Source organism: Ornithorhynchus anatinus, chromosome 10 (assembly GCF_004115215.2).
Source record: "Ornithorhynchus anatinus isolate Pmale09 chromosome 10, mOrnAna1.pri.v4, whole genome shotgun sequence".
In the NCBI taxonomy this organism is placed as follows: domain Eukaryota; kingdom Metazoa; phylum Chordata; class Mammalia; order Monotremata; family Ornithorhynchidae; genus Ornithorhynchus; species Ornithorhynchus anatinus.
In genome coordinates, this window is record NC_041737.1 from 27,671,957 (window position 1) to 27,694,849 (window position 22,893).

Genomic DNA, 22,893 nt, shown 5'->3' on the forward strand with positions numbered 1-22,893 from the left:
CATTGAATGATCTACAATAATTCCTGAAGAGGAGTTTAGTGACTTGCCCAAGGTCACACAGCAGACAAGTAGCAGAGCCTGGTGCTCCTGGCACACAGGACATCCTGGGACTCTTCTCGAGTGCACTGTAGCTTATTTTTATGGCATCTGACTAACAAGCACCTCCCACATGCTAAAAAAAAAATGTTTTAACTATCTGTATACTCTTTGGTTTGGAAGATTTTATATATCAATGTTTTAGGTGCAGTTTCTTTGTTAAGTCTCTTGTCTTATGTCAAAGGGATTGTGACACCAAGGGAAGCTTTTACATTGATAAAACAACCCAATTCATTGTCATATCTGCATGCCAGACATTTGTAAACATAAGTAAACATAAGTAAATAGAATGTTTAGGATGCAATTAAAATATAATCGACAACATCCCGGTTTGATGGTAAATTAATTCTCTAAATATATGACTTGGAAATATTTCATCTCCAAAAATGTATTAAAGTTTCCTTAATTTTGAAATTATTTGAGAAAAATATATCTTTATTAAATTATCTTTGGGAACAATAATTAATAATAATGATGGTATTTGTTAAGCGCTTACTATGTGCCAAGCATTGATTACAAGGTAATCAGGTTGTCCCATGTGGGGCTCAGTCTCAATCCTTATTTGACAGATGAGGTAACTGAGGCACAGAGAAGGGAAGTGGCTTGCCCAAGGTCACACAGCAGCCAAGTGGTGGAGGCAGGATTAGAACCCATGGCCTCAAACCTTTTGAACCACTTTGATCACTTTCGCACATTCCTTCTCTCCTTCTTTGTCCCTACGATCCTCAAGGACTTCAAAAGCCACATAAATTCATTCATTCATTCAATAGTATTTATTGAGCGCTTACTATGTGCAGAGCACTGTACTAAGCACTTGGAATGAACAAGTCGGCAACAGATAGAGACAGTCCCTGCCATTTGACGGGCTTACAGTCTAATCAGGGGAGACGGACAGACAAGAACAATGGCAATAAATAGAGTCAAGGGGAAGAACATCTCATAAAAACAATGGCAACTAAATAGAATCAAGGCGATGTACATTTCATTAACAAAATAAATAGGGTAATGGAAATATATACAGTTGAGCAGACGAGTACAGTGCTGAGGGGATGGGAAGGGAGAGGGGGAGGAGCAAAGGGAAATGGGGGGAAAAGAGGGTTAAGCTGCGGAGAGGTGAAGGGGGGGTGGTAGAGGGAGTAGAGGGAGAATAGGAGCTCAGTCTGGGAAGGCCTCTTGGAGGAGGTGAGTTTTAAGTAGGGTTTTGAAGAGGGGAAGAGAATCAGTTTGGCGGAGGTGAGGATACTCCATTGACCTTCTGCTACCCACTTCTTTTCACTCCTCAACTCCTCTGATCTCTTGCTCCAACTCCACCTCACCAACTTAGACACAGACTTGATTTCATCACCTCTAATCACTTAAAAATTTCTAAATAATAAACTCAAATCCTCAACCTCCTCACCAGCCTTCTCTCCCACATACGCCCTCCCCACAAATTGTCCTGGTCCCCTACAGAAATTTCAGATCACTTGGCCTTCTCCAATTATCCCTAGCCATCATGGACCATTTGGTCTCCATACCCAACCCGCCTTCAATCCATGTACAAATCCACAACCTCAACTCCACCCTCTTTACTGAATTTAACAACGTCCATGAGAACGGAGATGAAAAAACCCCTGGGAATCAGAACTATCTGTTGGATCATATTGGCCTAGTTTAATATCATTTCATCTCCATTGTGACCCTCTGGTATCCTGTTAGTTTTCATATTACTATCCAGCTCTTAGTCTAGGACTTAGCATGTTGTATCATATGCTGTGGGCTGAAATGGAAGAGTGAGTGCTTCAATGTTTATCCACTTACCCATCCCCTTTTTGGACTCTCTTCTTAATCTCCTGTCTTGCACAAATCCAAGAGGACCTTATAAAACCAGGGATATTCAAATCCGTCCTGTTATAAAATACAACCAACAAGGAAGGTTCTGCAAGTTACACAGTAACCAATTCCAATATTTATCTATTCATCCTCTGTGAAAATCCTCTATCATCTGCATAAACTATTAAGACTGAATTTAAGTTGTTATATTCTGTTTGTTTATTATCTAAAATTAATCATCACAATTTATAGTTCTCTGTTTCTCCCTTAAATAGCTAACTGTAGAGCTTGCACACAGAACTTTATTTATCATCTGACCTAGGCTGAGCACACCAAAAAGATTCCTCACTACTTCTCCAAACCACATTTATAGTTCTGCGACACAAAGTGAGGCTTGATTTTTCAGTGGCAGATGTTACTGAACTTCAACCTTAAAAAAATCCACTGGAAACATTAATTCTTTGCTGTGTCATTAGCAGTTTGTGATTTTTAGTGATAAATTCTATCTAAATCTTCATTTGATCTCCAACTTTTGAAATATATTGTCTTCACTGTCCCACAGAATAATAATAATAAAAAATCAAAGAGCCTTAGAGGTCATCTGGTCTGGATCCTTGGTTCCAAATTTATATCTTTTAATAGCTTTATATTCCATGAGGGAATTTCTACAACCTTTTGTGGTAGCTTTATCCGTCAATGCTGTTAGTAAGTTTGCAAGCATCTTTTTTATGAAAACATTAGTTCTAGGTTGCAAAACATTGGGAATGCGACTGTTTACTGTTATACTGTACTCTCCCAAATGTTTAGTATAGTGCTCTGCACAAAGTGCTCAATAAATACAATTGACATTATGGACCCACCTGCCTACATATATTAAATAAAGAATTATTTACAGTTTGGTTTAGGCTAAAGAACAAAGCTAAAATAGTTCAGATTCCAGAAGACAATATAAAGACATAGGACCCCAAGTTTAAGTGCCAGAAGAGAAATTTAAGTAATGTGACAAGTTAAAAACGTTAGGAAACATTACAATGATGTGATATAGAGGCAAGGTTCATTATATACAATCTTATAGTGTAGGAAGTCTAATTGAGTTACTAAAGGAAAAAATAGAATGCTACAATTAAAAAAAGATACATGGTAAGGATAATAAGAAGGGGGCAAAATAATAAGTATACACACCCAGAGCTCAATGTAGGAGGGGTAATAATAGAGACAGAATGAGACAATGCCCTGTTGACTCAGAGAAAGGAAGAAGAGACAGGTAGTAGGGTTTTAAATGCACATTTAGCACAGAAATTTACTCCCACTGGAGTTCTCAGATCTTTTTAGCATTCGTCTTGAAAATTAAGATTATATGATTCAACACAATGCAACTATAGTTTGGGAAACTGAAAATATCTTTCTTTGGGGCTTCATCTTAGAAATTTTCTTGACTCCCATAATTTTGCATTGTATTTACCTATTCTTAGCCAGGTCTTTATTTTCCTTTTCTTCTTCTGCCTGTCTCTGTGATATTCGAATACGGTTTTCTAATGAGTCCAATGCAGTTCTGTATTCATCTCATCTCTCTCATGTTGGGCATATAATTTCCACTCTATTGTGTCATATGAATTTATTTTACCATCTCTTTCACTTATCAGTATAATGGCCAATCAAATGAACCCAAAATAATTTGAGATATTGAATAGTATAGCTTCTTTAAGGCAGATCCCATGATTCAGAAACAGTGTTAGACCCATGACAATGCTGAAAGCAGTTGGAGGAACAGCAACAGCAAAGAGCACCCAAGAAATCAGCCTTTCTTAGGTTGATTCCCAATGGTATCCAGGTTCTGGTGAGGGCCTAAGGCTGCTGCAGCAGCAAGTACTTCAGAGCTATTAGATGAATGATTAGATCCCCTACCTTAGATATTTGAATGGCCCAATGTGAGAGACAAGGGCCACATTTTTTATGTGCCTGTGGAAGCAAGCCAACCTCATGTCAGAACTTCCTCTCAGTGTGAGGTTTTAAAGGCATATCTTGATGAAATGTTTCACTGAGAACAGTTTTGTGACGACTCTTTATGAGCTGGTTTATTTCTTCTCAAAACATTTTTTCATCATAAAACCTTAGACAAAGTTGTGGCATTAACATACACTCTTGTAAAAAACCAGGCAAGTAAGAAATAGAAAGGCAGGGAAGGGCAGATTTCATTTCTTTTTAGCAATAAATTAATCCATAATAGCTACTAAGTATCTACTCTGCTCAGATTACTATAGTAAGAGCTTGGGTGAATACAAATACAATTAGTACACATGACCCCTGCCCTCAAGGACCTGGTAATCTAGCAGGGAGCCAGATAACAAGTAAATTATAGGTAGAGGGAAGCAAACAAGTTTAAAGAAATGTATCTTCACACTGTGGGCTGAAGTGAAGGGATGAGTACTTAGATGTTTAGAGATAGTGTATAGATAACCATAACGGGTAGGGAGGGAGACTGTTCTCTCTCCCCACAGAGGCCTACAATCTCTGAATCCACTCAGAATACCTCATCTCCCTTTAGGACTCTCTTCTTAACCTCTGTCTCTTGCTCACATCCACACCCTAAACTCAACCCTCTAACAAACAACTCCCTCATTCCCAAACCCCTTGGTCAATCTCCCATCCTGACCCCTCTGCCAGGTAACATCACATTTCACGGCAGGTCAATGGCAGGTGAAGAGTGGTTCAACTCCTTTTGATGGGAAGCAGCATGGCCTAGTGGAGAAAGCATGGGTCTGGGAGTCAGAGGACCTGATTTCTAATCCCAGCTCCACTACTCAAAAATGTCCACACTACCTTCCTCAGTCCTGTCCTCATACCCCAGAGCACTGTTGGTGGAATTCCAAGCATCAGGACGACGTCAGCCATTTCAAAGTCATTCTTACTTACTATACCTCCGGCCCTATCTTCCACTCAGCAACATTATTCTTCATCATCGGCCTCCAGAAACACTACCCCCAGTACGCTTCCCTACCTCTAACTCACAGTGCCCCTACCTCCTTCTCGCTTGTCCCTGATAGCTTTGCTAACAACTTAATTGACAAAATTGAAAACTTAAGGTCTGAGCTCCCCTAAATCTTCTCCTAATCTATTTTTACTCTCATCTCAAGAGCTATCATTTTTTAAATTGGCCCATTCTATTGACACAGCCAACACTCCATTATCTACCTTCTGAAAATCCATGAACTGACTCTTTTTCCCTGACTACCATCTTCATTCTAATGCTTCTCCTCCTCTAGTTTCAAACACATCAATCTCTTCCCTATCCTAAAAATGTTTTCTTTGTACTCCACTGCACCACTTCACCTGTAGCTCCATCTCCCTTCTACCATCCCTGTCCAAACTCCTGGAACAGCTTTGATACATACACTGCCTTTACTTACTCTTCTCTAACTCCCTTCAATCAATCAGTAGCATTTATTGAGCACTTTGTGCTGAGCACTGTATTAAGCACTTGGGAGAGTAAAATACAAGAGTTGGTAGATATGCACACAATGAGGTATAGTCTAGAGGAGGAGATGTTAATATTAATAAATTATATACAAATATTTACTTAAGTGCTATGGGGCTTTAGGTGGAGTGAATAGCAAAAGCCTAAAGGGTATGGATCCAAATGCACAGATGATGAAGAATGGAGAGTGATTTGGGGAAAAGAACTTAATCGGAGAAGGTCTCTTGGAAGTGATGTGATGTTAAGGCTTTGAAGATGGAGAAAGTGGTGGTCTGGTAGATATGGAGAAGGAGGAAGGAGTTCCAGGCCAGAGGGAAAATGTGGCAAGAGTCAGTGACAAGATAGATGAGATAGGGGCATAGTGAGTTGGGTAGGGGAGCAAAGGAACAATAAGACTGCAGACTGGGCTGTAATAGGATATCAGAGAGATAAGATAGGAGATGTTAAGTTGATTGACTGCTTTGAAGCTTACAGTAAGCAGTTAAATGTGTAGGTGGATCGGGCAACCACTGGAGATTCTTGAGGAGTGGGGAAGATGTAGACTGAACATTTTTTATAAAAATGATCCAGCAGCAGAGTAAAAATATGACTGGAATAAGGAGAGACAGGAGGCAAGGAGGGTACTTGGAGTAAATCTTCTGGGTCCCCTTTCCATCTCCTGAGTATGGGGACTTAAAGCATCTGCCACACTCCCAAACTAGTTTAGTCTTAGAGGCATTTCCAATTACTTAGTTAAACCAGATTGCATCCACAGCTCTGGACCTCCCTGGGCTGTTTCCTCGTCCTTAAGGCTACCCCATCACTAATCAAACTCTTGGAGTAAGAGTTGGGTACACTCTAAGTACAAGAATGACTATTTCTGGTTTTGAGGAAGGGCTAGGGTCTGGTATGGCCCACTGTGTACTAGAAAATGATGGTGAAGTATGAAACTTTACTGCTTCCTACTGTGCTTCCACGTTCTAATGCCCACATTGGTGTAATAATAATAATATTGATAGTATTAAGCACTTACTATGTATCAAGCACTGTTCTAACAATTGGGGTAGAAACAAGGTAATCATGTTTTCCCACATGGGACTCACCATCTTCATCCCGATTTTAGAAATGAGGTAACTGAGGCACATAGAATAATAATAATAATAATAATAATAATAGTATTTGTTGAGCGTTTATTATGTGCCAAGACAGAAGTTAAGTGACTTGCCGAAGGTCACAGAGGGGACAAGTGGCAGAGCCAGGATTAGTATCAATGATCTTCAGAACCCCAGACCCACGCTTTATCCTCTATGCCGTGTGTACCAACTCTCTCATGGTGTACCTTCTTTTTGTTTCTTCCATTCTCTTGATCCAATTTCAAAGGTGTCTTGGGCCGGGAACCAATTGTATACTGTACCAAGGTTGTTTCAGTGTCCGTTGCTGGGATAGAAAAATTTATCTGAAAAGATGGGGAGCTTATTTAACTTAGTAAGCACTTAATTTCCATAATAATCATTATTATTTTTGAGCCATGAAGATAAGGCGTTTAAAACCCATAATTGATATATGAAGGTAAGTGAATGAAGTTTCATTAAACATTCAACCACTTTCATTGTGATTCTTCACCCCTGGATACTAATACCAGGTTCAAAAGAGTTAGCAAATACCACCAGTGTGAGTATCAATACAAGAAACACCTACATTCGCAATTTGTTCATGTTTGAAAAGACACTGTCTTTTTAGTCTCGCCTGAAGGATCTCTTGACTTGTGAAAGTTTATAAATTTATTTTTACAAATCCTGCAATGTGTTTTTCCACTACATTTTTTGATAGATTACAAAAAAATCCAATGGAATGGTGTTAAGGCATGAGTTCATTCATTCATTCATTCAATAGTATTTATTGAGCACTTACTATGTGCAGAGCACTGTACTAAGCGCTTGGAATGAACAAGTCGGCAACAGATAGAGACAGTCCCTGCCATTGGACAGGCTTACAGTCTAATCGGGGAAGACAGGCAGACAAGAACAATGGCAATAAATAGAGTCAAGGGGAAGAACATCTCGTAAATACAATGGCAACTAAATAGAATCAAGGCGATGTACATTTCATTAACAAAATAAATAGGGTAATGAAAATATATACAGTTGAGCAGACGAGTACAGTCCTAAGGGGATGGGAAGGGAGAGGGGGAGGGGCAGAGGAAATGGGGGGAAAAGAGGGTTTAGCTGTGGAGTGGTGAAGGGGGGGGCGGTAGAGGGAGTAGAGGGAGAAGGGGGAGCTCAGTCTGGGAAGGCCTCTTGGAGGAGGTGAGTTTTAAGTAGGGTTTTGAAGAGGGGAAGAGAATTAGTTTGGCTGAGGTGAGGAGGGAGGGCATTCCAGGACCGCGGGAGGACGTGGCCCAGGGGTCGACGGTGGGATAGGCGAGACCGAGGGACGGTGAGGAGGTGGGTGGCAGAGGAGTGGAGCGTGTGGGGTGGGTAGTAGAAAGAGAGAAGGGAGGAGAGGTAGGAAGGGGGCAAGGTGATGGAAAGCCTGGAAGCCTAGAGTGAGGAGTTTTTGTTTGGAGCGGAATGTTTCTTAATGCAGGGTTCTTCAAAAAAGGAAGAACTGTGGGAGAATTGACTTTCAATTAAAAAATCAAACATTAGGATTTTAACCACTGATTCCCAGAGACAATTCTAGACATAACATATCTGATATTTAAATGACTAACTTCAAATCTTCTCCAAGATTCAACATTTTCCTATGTATATTTCCTGTGAATCAGATTGTTTGACAAAATACTTGAAAAGAGTGAATTGTGCAAACCATGTGTTGACACTCAACATGGCTTTTACTAAGCTTCCCAATCTGTTAAATAACTAGATGTATATGTTGTATTTAGACCTATCAGTGGAAGATGACTAGGGTGGAGAACATGAAATAATATCAGCATTATCTAGGATGATGGGCTTTAAACTGTGGAAGGAAAAAAAAAAAATCACTCCATCTCTTTTGTGAAAACAAATTCTACTTGACAATTTATGGTAAATTGGCCAAATGAATTTCATTTCTAAGTTCATTTGATCAAGGTATAATAGAATCAGAATGTTAAACATTTGGACCCATAGCAATGCTGTACTTGGAAGAGCACAAATCCCACTCTGACCTTTAAGCTTTAACAGAAGTTGTATGTAATATCTTCAGGAGCACAATTTTTACTGATTCAAATTCACTAAGTGCCTAGTAGAAAAAATAGTGATTTTTAAAACAAAAATACATATTTCCCTTCAGTCATTTAACTCCCTTTAAACATGCACTGGTTTCATTACAGATTACAGTGAGTCTCTAAATTATAAAATTTGCCTCAACAGGCAAGTCATTTAGGCAACTGCAGAATAATATTTATTACCACTCCCAGCTAGACTGTAAGATCCTTAAGGTTAAAGTCCATAAGGCACCTCATGACTACTAATGTTACTGTAATGATGCTACTTTAATTTTCGTATTTAAGTCTTTACCCTGTACCAAGCACTGAGCTCAACATTGAGGTAGTGACAATATAATTTCCCAAGAGTTTAGTACAGTGCTCTGCAAAGGGTGGGTTTTCAATTAAATACTATAGTTTAATTGATAATCATGATCACCACCACTATTTTTTGACTGCCTACTATGTTCAGAGTGAGGTGAACATGATGGTTGGGAAATAACAATCTTTGCTTTTAGAAGCTTACAATTTCATGGGGAAGATAAACAGGGCACTGTGAAATTTCCCATTTATCAATTTGCTATTAAGAATCTAACTTTCTTTTAAAGTTTGTAATTTTCTGAAAAATTAGTTTTCTGGTCTAAGTTAGGAGTGCATTTGCAAATAATTAAAATCATTCAAAAGCCAAAAATATACTTTGATTCCATCAGGATGAATGATATCTGCTGACCCTAATCATGACCAAATGAAATATAGTCGCTGAAAAAATCTCTCCACAATACCATGAATTTCTCACAGGGATAACAGGTTTTTTTGTTTTGCTTTTGTCAGGTCTTTGTAACTCAAAGAAAGTAGAATTAATTTCTATTGAATTGAGACTGTTACAGTTTGGCACTGATATTATATATATTACTGTCTAGACTGTCCTGAAAGTGACTTGGCAGGAATTTCTGCAGTCCACTGCATTTAAAGCTATTTGGCCTACTGATCAGATCTATTAACCAAAACTTAATTGTAATTTTTTTCTGCTGATATAGTTAATATGAGAACAAGATTCATTGATACGGAAGAAGTCTAATGTTTCAGGAGTCAAAATAGGAATCTAGCCGATTATTATTATCTTAATTTTCCTTACATTTGTCTAAATCATTAAAATTAATTGCATAATTGCTTATCCCTGGGCTTCACTTAGATGTGGTCTCAGGATTTTTAAATCTGCCATCACTTGCTTCCCTTCCCCAGCTAAAGAGATCAATCCCTTCCCCAGCTAAAGAGATCAATCTATTTTTTTAAATACGATAAATGAAGGTAATTTAAATTTTGAAGTGCTCTTCCACCTTTCTAGTAATTTAAACTTATTGGTTGAAACATTTTATAGGTTAGCAAAGAGCAATTGCAGTAATTATTTTACACAGTATTTTAATTAGCATTTCCACCCCCCATTCAATCTCTTCAAAAGCAAGGTCATTCACATACTAATTATTTTGCCACATTAATTATTCTGGCAAAAATAAAGCAATATCAATGAAGAGCAAGGTAGATAAGCAATGGATTAGATTATGCAAATAGATTTGACTATATGGAGGATCAGTCAAAATACCACATTTCAAATGTTATTTTTCTTTAGTTCCTGATAATGTTTAGTCCAATGTACTGTGCAGGGATGTTGAGTTGACATAAATAAAAACAATAAATGCCTGAACTGCCACAACAATAGAGGTCTACTTTCAGAAAACTACCTATACCATGTGTTTACTCGAACAGATGAATTTCCAATGTATCAGTTTTACCTTGCACTGGAGATTTTTTCTTCACTGGACTGACACTGAGGTAACAAATGCAACATGTCATCAAGGAGTAGTCTTTATGTTATCACAATGTGAAAAGATAATCACTCAAGTTTCAGAATCATCAACCCCATTTACAAACACAGATGTTTCAGTGGCATGCATCATCTTCAAACTAAAATTACAACAACAGGAGAGGGAGAAACTGATAAAGAAAGAGGGTGAGCAAGTGAGTAAAAGATAGCTACTGTTTACAGGCCATACAACCTCAGGTTGCTAGAACAGATAGCACATAGTGAGATCGTGTTAGTCTGTCAGTTCACTAAAGTGATTTTTGTCACAACACCTTTTTGGGGGGATACATATAAGAAGAATGGACTACAATAAAACTGCTCCATCATGAGTGAACTGAGAAACTGTATAGTTTTGACAGAAGAAGCAAAGCAGGGGAGCAGAATTGAGTAGAGGCCAGAAAAAGCTGCATTAATCATGTGGACATTAATATCATTAATTGTATTATTATATCTACTGTATAACTGCAAATTATTTCCTGTGACATTTAATTTTTATTGGAAATATTTAATAGATTGGTGATTTCAGATGGGGAAACTCTAAAGATACATTTCTGGCTTCCCTCCTCATTTGTAGGATGGCTATGGAGTTTTATATTAAATCAACCACTCAGGAGCAGTAGCAAGGCTCTTGATTCCCAAGTGTTCTGAAAAAAAGAAGAGGCTAAAAGAAGAATGAAATTGTTGATGTAGCACTTCATTTTCCATTGCCAGTTCGATTTTCCTTAACATCCAGTCATAAACAAAGACTTGAACAGATGCCAAATTTTTTTCTGTTCCCTATAAAATCAGGACACAGAAGCTCACTTTGGTTTGTGAATCTGGGCCAGTGCTATAACAAACCCTATCCATGGCCTTTCCTGACCTTGCTCAGACAGACTAAAGTGTTGTGCCACAAAATGGATGGAATCTCCCATTGGGAAAAATGGATAGGAACAGCCTTGAAAACGTGCACAGAGGAATTGATTGACTCTGGTTCCAATAATAATGATGGTATTTGTTAAGCACTTACTATGTGGCAAGCATTGTTCTAAGCGCTAGGGTAGATACAGGATAATCAGGTTGTCCCACTGGGACTCACAGTCTTAATTCCCATTTTGCAGATAAGGTAACCAAGGCACACAGAAGTTAAGTGATTTGCCCAAAGTCAGTCAGCTGATAGTGGTGGAGCCGTCATTAGAACCCAAGACCTCTGACTCCCAAGCCCATAATCATTCCACTAAGCCACACTGCTTCTCTTAATGGATTGCCAAGTATTACTTACACTCTCTACTTCCTTCCAGTTATGTTATTCCAGTCACTTATCCTATCCCACCTTGATTACTGCATCAGCCTCCTTGTTGACCTCCCTGTCTCCTGCCACTCCCAACTCCAGTCCAGGCTCTGCTGCCTGGATCATTTTTCTACCAAAATGTTCAGGCCATGTTTTCCCACTCTTCAGGAAACTCCAGAGGTTTCCCACCCACTTCCATATCAAACAGACGAACTCCTCACCATTAACTTTAAAGCAACTCAATCACCTTACCCCTTTCTACCTCACTTCCTTACTCTCCTACAACAACCCAGCCCATACATTTGGTTCCTCTAATGCTAACCTTCTCACTGTACCTTGATCTTGTCTATCTTTCATTCATTCAATCATATTTAATGAGCGCTTACTATGTGCAGAGCACTGTACTAAGCGCTTGGAATGTAAAATTTGTCAACAGAGACAATCCCTGCCCAACAACAAGCTCACAGTCTAAAAGGGGGAGACAGACAACAAAATAATAATAATGTTGGTATTTGTTAAGCGCTTACTATGTGCAGAACACTGTTCTAAGCACTGGGGTAGATACAGGGTAATCAGGTTGTCCCACGCGAGGCTCACAGTTAATCCCCATTTTACAGATGAGGTAACTGAAGCACAGAGAAGTTAAGTGACTTGCCCACAGTCACACAGCTGACAAGTGGCAGAGCCGGGATTTGAACCCATGATCTCTGACTCCCAAGCCCAGGCTCTTTCCACCCTGCCACGATACTTCTCAAAACAAAACAAGTCGTCTGGCGTCAATATCATCAAGATATATAGAATCATATATACATATCATTAACAAAATAGAGTAATAAATATTATATACAAATATGCACAAGTGCTGTGGGGAAAGGAAAAGGGAATAGAAGCAGCAGCAGCAGCGTGGCGCAGTGGAAAGAGCACGGGCTTTGGAGTCAGGGCTCATGAGTTCGAATCCCGGCTCTGCCACTTGTCAGCTGGGTGACTGTGGGCAAGTCACTTAACTTCTCTGTGCCTCAGTTCCCTCATCTGTAAAATGGGGATTAAGACTGTGAGCCCCACGTGGGACAACCTGATTCCCCTGTGTTTACCCCAGCGCTTAGAACAGTGCTCTGCACATAGTAAGCGCTTAACAAATACCAACATTATTATTATTACATTATTAACAGCAGAGGCCGGGAGTTTAGGGAATGGGGAGGGGAGAAGGAGCAGAAGGAAAGGGAGGTTTCAGTCTGGGAAGGCCTTCTGGAGGAGGTGAGCTTTCAGTAGGGCTTTGAAGAGGGGAAGAGAGTTAGTTTGGTGGATCTGAGGAGGGTGGGCATTCCATGTCAGTGGCAGAATGTGGGCCAGGGATCGACAGCAGGACAGGCACGAACATGGGACCGTGAGGAGGTTAGCAGCAGAGGAGCGGAGTGTATGGTGTGGGCTGCAGAAGGAGAGAAGGGAAGTGAGGTAGGAGGGGCCTAGTTGATGTAGAGTTTTGAAGCCGACCTATTACATCATGCCTCTGGCCTGGAATGCCCTAATACTACAATTACTCTTCCCACCTTCAAGACCATCCCTCCAAGAGGTCTTCTCTGACTAAACCCTCCTTTCTTCTTTTCCTACTCCCTTCTGCATCACCCTGATTTGCTCCCTTTATTCATCTCCCATCCAGCCTCTGAGCACTTATATACATATCTGTAATTCATTCATTCATATTAATGTCTGTCTCCCCCCCAGGCTTTAAGCTCGTTGGAGGCAGTGAATGCATTTGTTTGTTGTTGTATTCACTCTCCCAAGTGCTTAGTGCAGTGGTCAGTATACCGTAAGAACTAAATTAGTATGATTGACTGATGTTCCCTCTAGGTCATTGAATGCAACAATTAAGCTATGTATCAGGGTTGCAACACATTACAAAACAGAGATAAAGAGATTTTTTTTTTATGTGCAGGGCCCATTTATAGCTAATGCATACCATAACATTGTGCTGTTGCTAGGGTTGGAGTGCCATTACCTAGCAGGCAGTTGTTCTGATAGCTATTGGAATCTTTGCCACCCACATTAGCCAATTATGCTTTCAAGATTCCTATGGGGCTCATCTATCTCTCAGAAATTCCCAGATGGTTCTTCAATCAAAGATCTACAAATGACATAGACTCAGCAGGTAGAACTGGGATTTGAACTTACAGCTCATAGTAATTGTCTGTTGGATTTGAGGGAGGGAGGATATTCCAGGCCAAAAGCAGGACGTTGGCTAGGGGTTGGCGGCAAGATCAAGGCACAGTGAGAAGGTTAGGTCTAGAAGAGCAAAGTGTGTGGGCTAGATTGTGGAAAGAGAGAAGCACAGCGAGGTAGGAGGGTGCAAAGTGGTGGAGTGCTTTAACACCAATGGGAGAAGCTTTTGTTTTATAAGGAGGTGGCGGGGAAACACTAGAGTTTCTTAAGGAGCAGAGTGACATGTTCTGAACATTCCTGTAGAAAAACGATCCATGCAGCAGAGTGAAATATGGATGGGGTGGGGAACAACAGGAGGCTGGGAGGTCACCAAGGAGGCTGAGGTGGTAATCCAGGTGGATAGAAGGAGTGATTGTGGTAAGGTTTTGAAATTGGGGAGTAAGATGTTCTGTCAGATGAGAAGGGTAGGGAGTTCCAGGAAGGAAGGAGAATGCAAGCAAGAGGCAATGGAGAGAAAGATGAGGATGAGGTATAGTGAGAAGGTTGATATTAGAGGAGTGAGGTGTGTGGCCAGTGCACACAGTGCATTGCTGAAAAGCAGTATCCGGGCCAACAGACTATATACTGTAGGGAGACTGATGTAGGGAAAGGAGGATCAGAGCTGAAGCCTAGGGCTGATTATAGTGGGGAGCCAGAACACAGCCCCTGATAATGCACACTAGAGCTAGAAAATCAGGGTTTCCTGGCAAGAGTATATGTTGAAGTGAGGTCCTAGACCAGTAGAAGCACCATAGCCTAGTGGAAAGAGCACAGACCTGGGAGTCAGAGAGACCTGAGTTCTAATACCAGCTCTGCTAATTGTTTGCTGAGTGACCTTGGGGAAGTCATTTCACTTCTCTGTGTCTCAGTTTTTCAACTGTAAAATGGGGATTCAATACCTGTGAGTCCCAAGTAGGAAAGGGACTAGATCCAAGTTGATTAACTTGTATTTACCCCATAGCTTAGAATAGTGCTTGGATGTGATATTATTAAATAATAATAATAATAATAGTAGTAATAATAATAATGAGGAGAAGCGGGGCAGAAACTTGGCTTCTTTTTGAAGATAGCTCCACTGGGGATGAAATTCAAACTATTTAACTTTTAGTGTTTCTGCCATCTGGTAGCAGGATTGATAATCGTATATACAGAATGGAACATAACAGGTAAAGTACTGCATAATGTTCACATCAAACTTGGTATCACTTTCATTTCAAAGTTTTAGATTCACATTTATTCAAAAAATTTCCTGGGGCCCATATAGTGTAGTTCTTCATATACTGTTTTTGATTCTTATCATCTAAGTTACTCTGACTTCAATAGAACAGTTGAGTGTCCTCGAGGCATATTTTTTTCAATACAATACTATATCCAAGAAAATTGCCCTCGAGTATGGAAACCCAATGTTTCACATGGAAAAGATATAAAGAGAAGACTTTTGGATGGAAATTGTCTTCAAGTTAGGTGACAGACCTTTCTGAATCAAAAATATATATCTGAATACATATATATTTGATTCAAAAGCCTGGTAATAAAGCTGTTTATCTTAAGGGGTATATTTTTTCAAAATGGATTAGAGAAATGTGAAATTTAAGTTCTATATAAAGATAATAAACTTGGTTATTTTGAGTTTTTGTTGTTTCTAAGTGACAAAAACAACTTTATTCTTGTTTTTTAATGAAGAAAAAGCATAGTCTAATTATATACATATAAAACTAAACAACATCTGGAACCCCTTTAGATTTATCCAAATTATCCTGATTCCTTTCATTTCAAAGCACAAAACTCTGAGGCAGTTTCTTAAAAGCCTGATGCTAACTGAACTATTAATGGATGTGTAGCAATTGGCAGAAAAATTTGAAATGGCACCTTTGGACATATTTCTGTAAATCAATGAAAAATTGGACATGATATAAGGAGCTATATAAAACCAATGATGCCCAAGAAGAGTGGTTCTTACTGACAGATAACTGTAGATCTAGCTAAGGATGCCATCTTTCTGAAAAACTTTATAATTAGCATACATTTACATTTGAATGGCATCAGACTCTAATGGGCATACCTCATTTCAAAATGTTACTGTTTTAAAAATATTCCCAGTCTATCTCTGGAAGGTTTCTGCTGGGGAATCACAAGCATGGTTTCCACCACTGGACCCAAGGATAAAGAGGCCACTTTTCTTTGTCCTTGCCCCAGTGGAACTATGGGGGCTACTCCACCCATGGTCAGGTTACCAGCAAGGGTAGGAGACCTGTGACTCCATCCTGAATCGAAGCACATTAATCCCCATTTTACATATGAGGTAAACAGACACAAAGAACTTAAGCAACTTTTCCAAGGTCACCGAGAAGACAAGTGGTGGAACTGGGATTAGAACTCAAGTCCTTTTGACTCCCATTTCTGTGCTCTATTAACCAGGCCCTGAGTGCTTGAATCAATCAATAAGGGACCTTGAGTCATTGAATGAATCCCTTCCTCCTTCAGAGCTTAACCGAAGGCCCTCCTCTCTCTTTCCTTGCTCTACTCACAGGTTGGAAGATCAGAAGACTTATATAAGCTATGATGATGATCGATTGGTAGCCACTATAAACTGCTCTTTTATTAGATCATCTTGACTGATTTCACTTGATTAACATTTTGTAGCACAAGTTGTGCCAAGCCATCTTGGAATCAATAGCAACAGCAAGATTTCAGGCTCCTTATGGCTCAGGACAGGTAAATTATTCAGATCATAACAAATACCTTTTTATTATTTATAGGACACCAGAATGAACTATGGTAATCAGGTATATCACTTTGCCTTTGGTAACTTTTTGTAATGATTTTACACTTCAAAGGTCAACTTTCATGACCTTACTCAGGAAGCTTAAATGAATAAAAGGAGAGAATGATAGGGTAGTCAATAAACTTCAATTCTAGTTATGTTTTTCATTTTTAAAAATCCAGATTTGAGCAGTTGATCATGAGATAAATTGGATGGAAACACAGCAGTACAGGGTTTACATTTTCTGTCACTTATATTCCCATCCTTGGTGATCCATTGGGTCTGGATGGGGTGGGATCAACGCAGCATTTTTATCAACATCACCTTCACCATGTCTACTCTTGTTGCCTAGTTGAAAAAGAGCAGTAATAAAATACGGGTGGATGGAATGGATACAAATGATAGGAATATTAATTTATGATTTTAAAGGCTTCCAGGAAACCCTTACTATTCGTCGAGGCCCAGTTAGAATATTGTTTTACGAGCCACTCTTCAAAACAGGAGCAACTCTATAATGTCACATTGGCTCCACAGAAATTAAAATGCATTGAGTATGTTCCAGCTCCAGGTATAGCAGGAAATCAGCAGGAAATGATGACATAAGAAAGGAAAGGATTTCAAACTGTCTTACCCTCACCCACTAATAAAAGAGTTATGTTGTTAATATTGAAAAATCTGAGTCTACACTTACTGGGTGGCTGCTTCTTGGTCAAAATATGTAGACCAGAAATCACTGATGACATTTGTGATCATGTTTATGAAATTCCGTGTTTCTGGTGCCCTTGGATGTTTGAAATTATTGTGAATTATTCCACTGATTCCTTAATTCACCAGTAAATTTTCTGGATTAGAAAAGACTATAGTACTATACTGAAAAGCATGTCTAAATATAGTTTCCTTTGTCATTAATTACAAAAGATGTATTTGCTATTTTTAATTTGTTTGTTTTTCTTTATTTCCTAAGGCACAATTAGCTGATTACATTTGAGTGACGTTAAATGAAAATGCCACGCTCTTTCAGTAGGATAATACAGGGATTTGTCACTAAAAATCACAAAGAATACAGTTTGTTTCCCTGAATTACATACATTGACACAAAGTAATTTTACAGTCTATTGGTTTGCAGAAATACCATTATATGCTACTGTTTTCATAAAATGAAAAAAAGCTGATTGCTACTTACCTTTTCCCTTAATAGAAGCTGAAAGCTTCCAAAAACACTGCTATTTATAAATTCATCACCACTTTTCTGTGATCTAAAACTTCATCCACTATAGAAGAATAATAATAATAATAATAATAATGTTGGTATTTGTTAAGCGCTTACTATGTGCAGAGCACTGTTCTAAGCGCTGGGGTAGACACAGGGGAATCAGGTTGTCCCACGTGGGGCTCACACACTTTTAATCCCCATTTTACAGATGAGGGAACTGAGGCACAGAGAAGTTAAGTGACTTACCCACAGTCACACAGCTGACACAGCTGATAGAAGAAAGTAATTATCTGTAGACAAGATAACCTTCCTTTTCACACTAAGGGAAATACGAAATATGAAACACTTGACCAAATACAGCTGGTATAAGCTGCTTCTTTCTGGAAGATTGCCAGGCCCCTTCTAGAAGAAACGTTATGTTTTGGAGGCTTCACAGATCTTTGTTAGTACCATAACTGATTAGGAACACTTCAGACTTTTGTGCCAAGATTTATAATCAACTCCACCCAACTCTACCCCACTTTCTCCATTAGTCCTCATCACTGTCCATCCTTCTTTCTTCTTACAGTTCTATCTATGAACCTTGTGATATTTTTGGTAACTTATGTAAATTCATACCTTTTATTTACAAGAGTTTAACACTTTTATAGCTGGAAAAAGGTATTCTGATTCCTATGAAAGTTCTTTCTTCCTCAACCAAACTGCTACCATGCTGATCCAAGCACTTATCATATCCTGCCTTGACCGGCATCAGTTTCCTTTAGTCCTCCCTGCCTCCTGTTGCTCCCAATCATCCTTACTTCACTCTGCTACCCATATGATTTTTCTACTATAAGTTTTTCCCCTTCTCAAGAACTCCCAGTGGTTATTTATCCACTATCCAAATTGAAACAGAAACTTTTTTTTTTTACCATTGGCTTTACAGCACTCAATCAGCTCTCTTCATTCCTACCTCACCTTCCTGACTTCCTACTGCAAACTGACCCACATACTTTACTCCTGTAATTCCAGCCTATTTATTGTACCTCAATCTAATCTACCTCACAACTGAAATGCTGACCATCTCCTTCCTCCAGCCTGGAACTTCCTTACCCTTCAACAGACCACCACCTCTCCCACTTTCAAAATCCTAATAAATTACATCTCCTCAAGAGGCCTCCCCAATGTATCTATCAACTCTGTTACATTGTACTCTCCCAACCACTTACTAGAGTGCTCTGTACATGGGAAGCACTCAATGAATATGGTTGGTTGATCAGATAATTTCCTGAATAAGCCCTTATTTCCCATACTCCCTCTCCCTTCTGTTTTGCTTAAGCACTTGGATTTGTACTCCTGAAGTTCTCACTATTGATCCCACCCTCAGATCCACAGAATTTATGTACATACTCATAATTCATTTTAATGTCTGTCTCCCCTCTAGATTGTGCAGTTCAATCTATGACCTTTGAATGTTTGATATTCACCCCAAACCCACAGTATTTATGTACATATGGTTAAATTATATATTATAAATTACTTAATTCATACTAATGTCTGTCTCCTCCCTAAACTGAAAGCACATTATGGATAGGGGACATGTCTGCTAATTTTGCTGAATTACTCTGCATGCAGTAAGTTGATTGATAGACTCAAAGTTCCCTGTTGGCAAGGAATGTGTCTACCAACTCAGTTGCATTGTACTCTCCCCAGCACTTAGTACAGTGCTCTGCAGAGTAATCCCTCAATAAATCAATTATTTTGTATTGACCCCAGAACTCAGCACATAAGCCCTTAAAATTGTATTATCATTATTATTAATAAGATTGCACTCACTCTCTGCTAAACAGCTGGACTTCCTAGTTCTAATACAACTGCTCTAAAGTTGTCACAGAGTGAAATTGAGTGCTGGGGTTGATTCAAGATAATTGGATCACACCTGGTCCAGAAGGAAAGAGAACAGATATTTTATCCCCATTTTGCTGATGCATGAATTTGGGTACCATGAAGTTGTTATTGCAGATGTCCTCATTATTTAGGATTTGTCATTTTTAATGCATTGGATAAAATGCTACCAATCAATTGTAGTATATTGAGACCATGGTCAATCCAGAAGTCAGCATTTGTATGCTGCAGTAATCATTTTTTTCTTTATTTCAAGTCCTATTGCCTAAAAAAAGATAATCAGTAAGTCATTTTGGTTGAGAGTTTAGATGCTTCCAGAAAGTCTGTCTTATATTTGTGATGGTGAAAATGCTGTTGGTAATTAATAATTCTAGTATTTGTAGAACATTTATTAAGTGCCAAGCACTGTACTAGAATCTGGAGTAGATACAAAGGCACTGTCCAACATGAGGCCCACAGTCTAATTATGAGCTGAGGGTGGGACTAGCAACAGGACATTGCTATTCAACACTTAAATCTCATCCAACATATTAAGCACTCATCTCACGGTTCTTTTTCTATCAGTCCACCCAGGTCCTTAAACAATCTTTGTCTTCTAGCACTATTATAAAGAGCGCAGAGGGCTATGTGGGTGATTGGTAGGACAATGTTTTGACATTACTTTCTATACACGAGCATCATCTCTGAAGGTTGGATAGCTTCCCATTAATCTCTCTACCTCTTTTCCTTTACATCAACCGTGATGCTATTGACAATGAAAACCCATTAATGTATACAGTGGCACTTCCATCACTGAATCCCTCTAATCACTAATTACTTTGTTTAATGAAAGTGAGACTCAGTCTTAATACTGAACAAACTAGATTGAAACAACAGGAGCCAATAAATAAGCCATTTTTCTAACCCAAAAAAGTGGGCTTCTGGAGAAATGTGTTTCTCCTACTCTGGGCTCCAACATAATAGAAGCAGCGTGGCTCAGTGGAAAGAGCCCGGGCTTTGGAGTCAGAGGTCATGGGTTCAAATCCCAGCTCGGCCACTTATCAGCTGTGTGACTTTGGGCAAGTCACTTAACTTCTCGGTGCCTCAGTTACCTCATCTGTAAAATGGGGATTAAGACTGTGAGCCCCACATGGGACAACCTGATTCCCCTGTGTCTACCTCAGCGCTTAGAACAGTGCTCAGCACATAGTAAGCGCTTAACAAATACCAACATTATTATTATTATTAAATTTACACATCACATTAAATTAACATCAAACATATTGCACGTATCAGCTGAACGGCCTCAAATGTGTTAGGCAGATGGAGTCTTATACTTACTTTGAGTGATTGATCTCTAGAACAACAGCCTGGATACATTACGGTATCTTCTTCACTCCTCACTGCAAAGTTATGCTTTTGCCATTTCAAGAAATTAAAAGACCATAAAGATGCCATAAAATCCCAAAGATGACATACTACTATTGCATGAAAGACAATCAGTACACTCCAGCCTTCAATAATTTAATTTAAAAAGCTGAAGCAAATATATTCAATTTACCAAATACTGAAACAAAGGAAGCTGTCTTGCACCAAGTGGAGGTACTTTGTAGGAGCATTACAGGATGGAACAGTGTTCTGCATACTGAATTCAGAATAAAGCTGATTAAGAGTACTTTTACAGTAGATATATTTCAATATTTAGTCAACTGACATATCGAGCACTTGCTGTATGTATGCAGACCACTTTATTAATTGCTAGGGAGAGTACTACGCAACAGAGTTGGTAGGCAAATTTCCTGTCTACCACGAGCTCGTAGCCTACCACTGTGTTAAGTGTTTAAGGGTGATCATAGATATTTTAGCTAAAATTCATTTCACAATAAAGCAATTGTCCTGCCAGCTTTCTCTTTAGTGGACAAGGATTATATTATTTACTAAAACCTAGCTAACACCAGTCAACAAATGAAGACTCAGTGTGCCTTTTCTCCCAATTCTTCTATAGAACAGGTTAAAATTAACTCTGTCCTAGTTGATTGGAAGGCAAGAATTATTCAGACCCCTGGATGGAGTCACAAAGCCCCTTGTCTGTTACCAATACGTCCAAGGTCATCAGCTTCCATGGAGCTCAATATTAAGTTGAGTTATTGTGGGACTGTGTCCAACACCATGTGCGTGTATCCAGCCCTGTGCTTAGTAATAATAATAATTATTATGGTAGTTGTTAAGTATTCTATGCCAGGCACTGTACTGAGCATTGGGGTGGATACAAGCAAATCAGGTTGGACACAGTCCCTTGTCCCATGTGGGACTCACAATCTCAATATCACTTTACATATGAGGTAACTGAGGGACAGAGAAGTTAAGTGACTTGCCCAAGGCCACATTGCAGACAAATGGCAGAGCTGGGATTAGAATCCATGATCTTCTAACTCCCAGGCCTGTGCTCTATCTACTATGTCCTGCTGCTTCTCAGTGTCTGGGACACTGACCACTTAAATACTGTTATAATTATTACTATTATTATTATTAATGCTTGCTGTGTGAAGAGCTCTGTACTCCAGAAAAGAACGTCTTGTACAACTTCTTCTATGAGCTGCTTTACTTTTTGTTGTCTTGTTTTTTCTTAGTGCTATGATATCAACTCCATATTTGCTAGCTTGTTTGCCCTGCTCCTTAGGGGACAACTACTGCTCTCAATGATGGGTAGTGTTGTTACTCATTACAATCACTATTTTCTTGGTATGTATTAAGTCTTAGTTTCCCCTTTTTTTTATGAGCAAAATTATGGTCCATTAGTCCTGGTCCTCAAATGAGATAGGAAATTTTAGTTTCACCCTTTCTTTTCATCACCCCATTCACTGTGGTCCATGTGCTCCTAAATAGGGTTTCTGAGCTACTAGTAGCTCCCAGTGTGCTACTGAACAGTCTGGCTGCCACCTTGGTACCCTTAGCACCAATGTCCTGGGCTGCTTACCTGTGTAAATCATTTCTTCAGATTTATCCAGCCTATGCGGAACATGCACTTGAATTGCCTGATTTGCTGTGTTATGGATCAACAGTATGAACAAACATTTCAAAATAAACCAAGAGTATCTCTGATTTTGGAGTCGTTCTCATCTGACCTACTATGGCATCACAGCACTTAAGGTTCTGTGGTATGTAAGAGAGCATCAC

At 39.2% G+C, this 22,893-nt stretch overlaps 1 long non-coding RNA gene across 1 annotated transcript; it reads right to left on the reverse strand.

The window, feature by feature from the left end:
- Positions 1-1,902: 1,902 nt before the first annotated feature.
- Positions 1,903-22,814, reverse strand: LOC120638647. Its single transcript, XR_005660437.1, has 3 exons — positions 22,694-22,814; positions 6,702-6,818; positions 1,903-1,983 (listed from the first exon to the last, which is right to left on the reverse strand). It is a non-coding gene; the product is annotated as an uncharacterized LOC120638647 (long non-coding RNA).
- Positions 22,815-22,893: the final 79 nt, after the last annotated feature.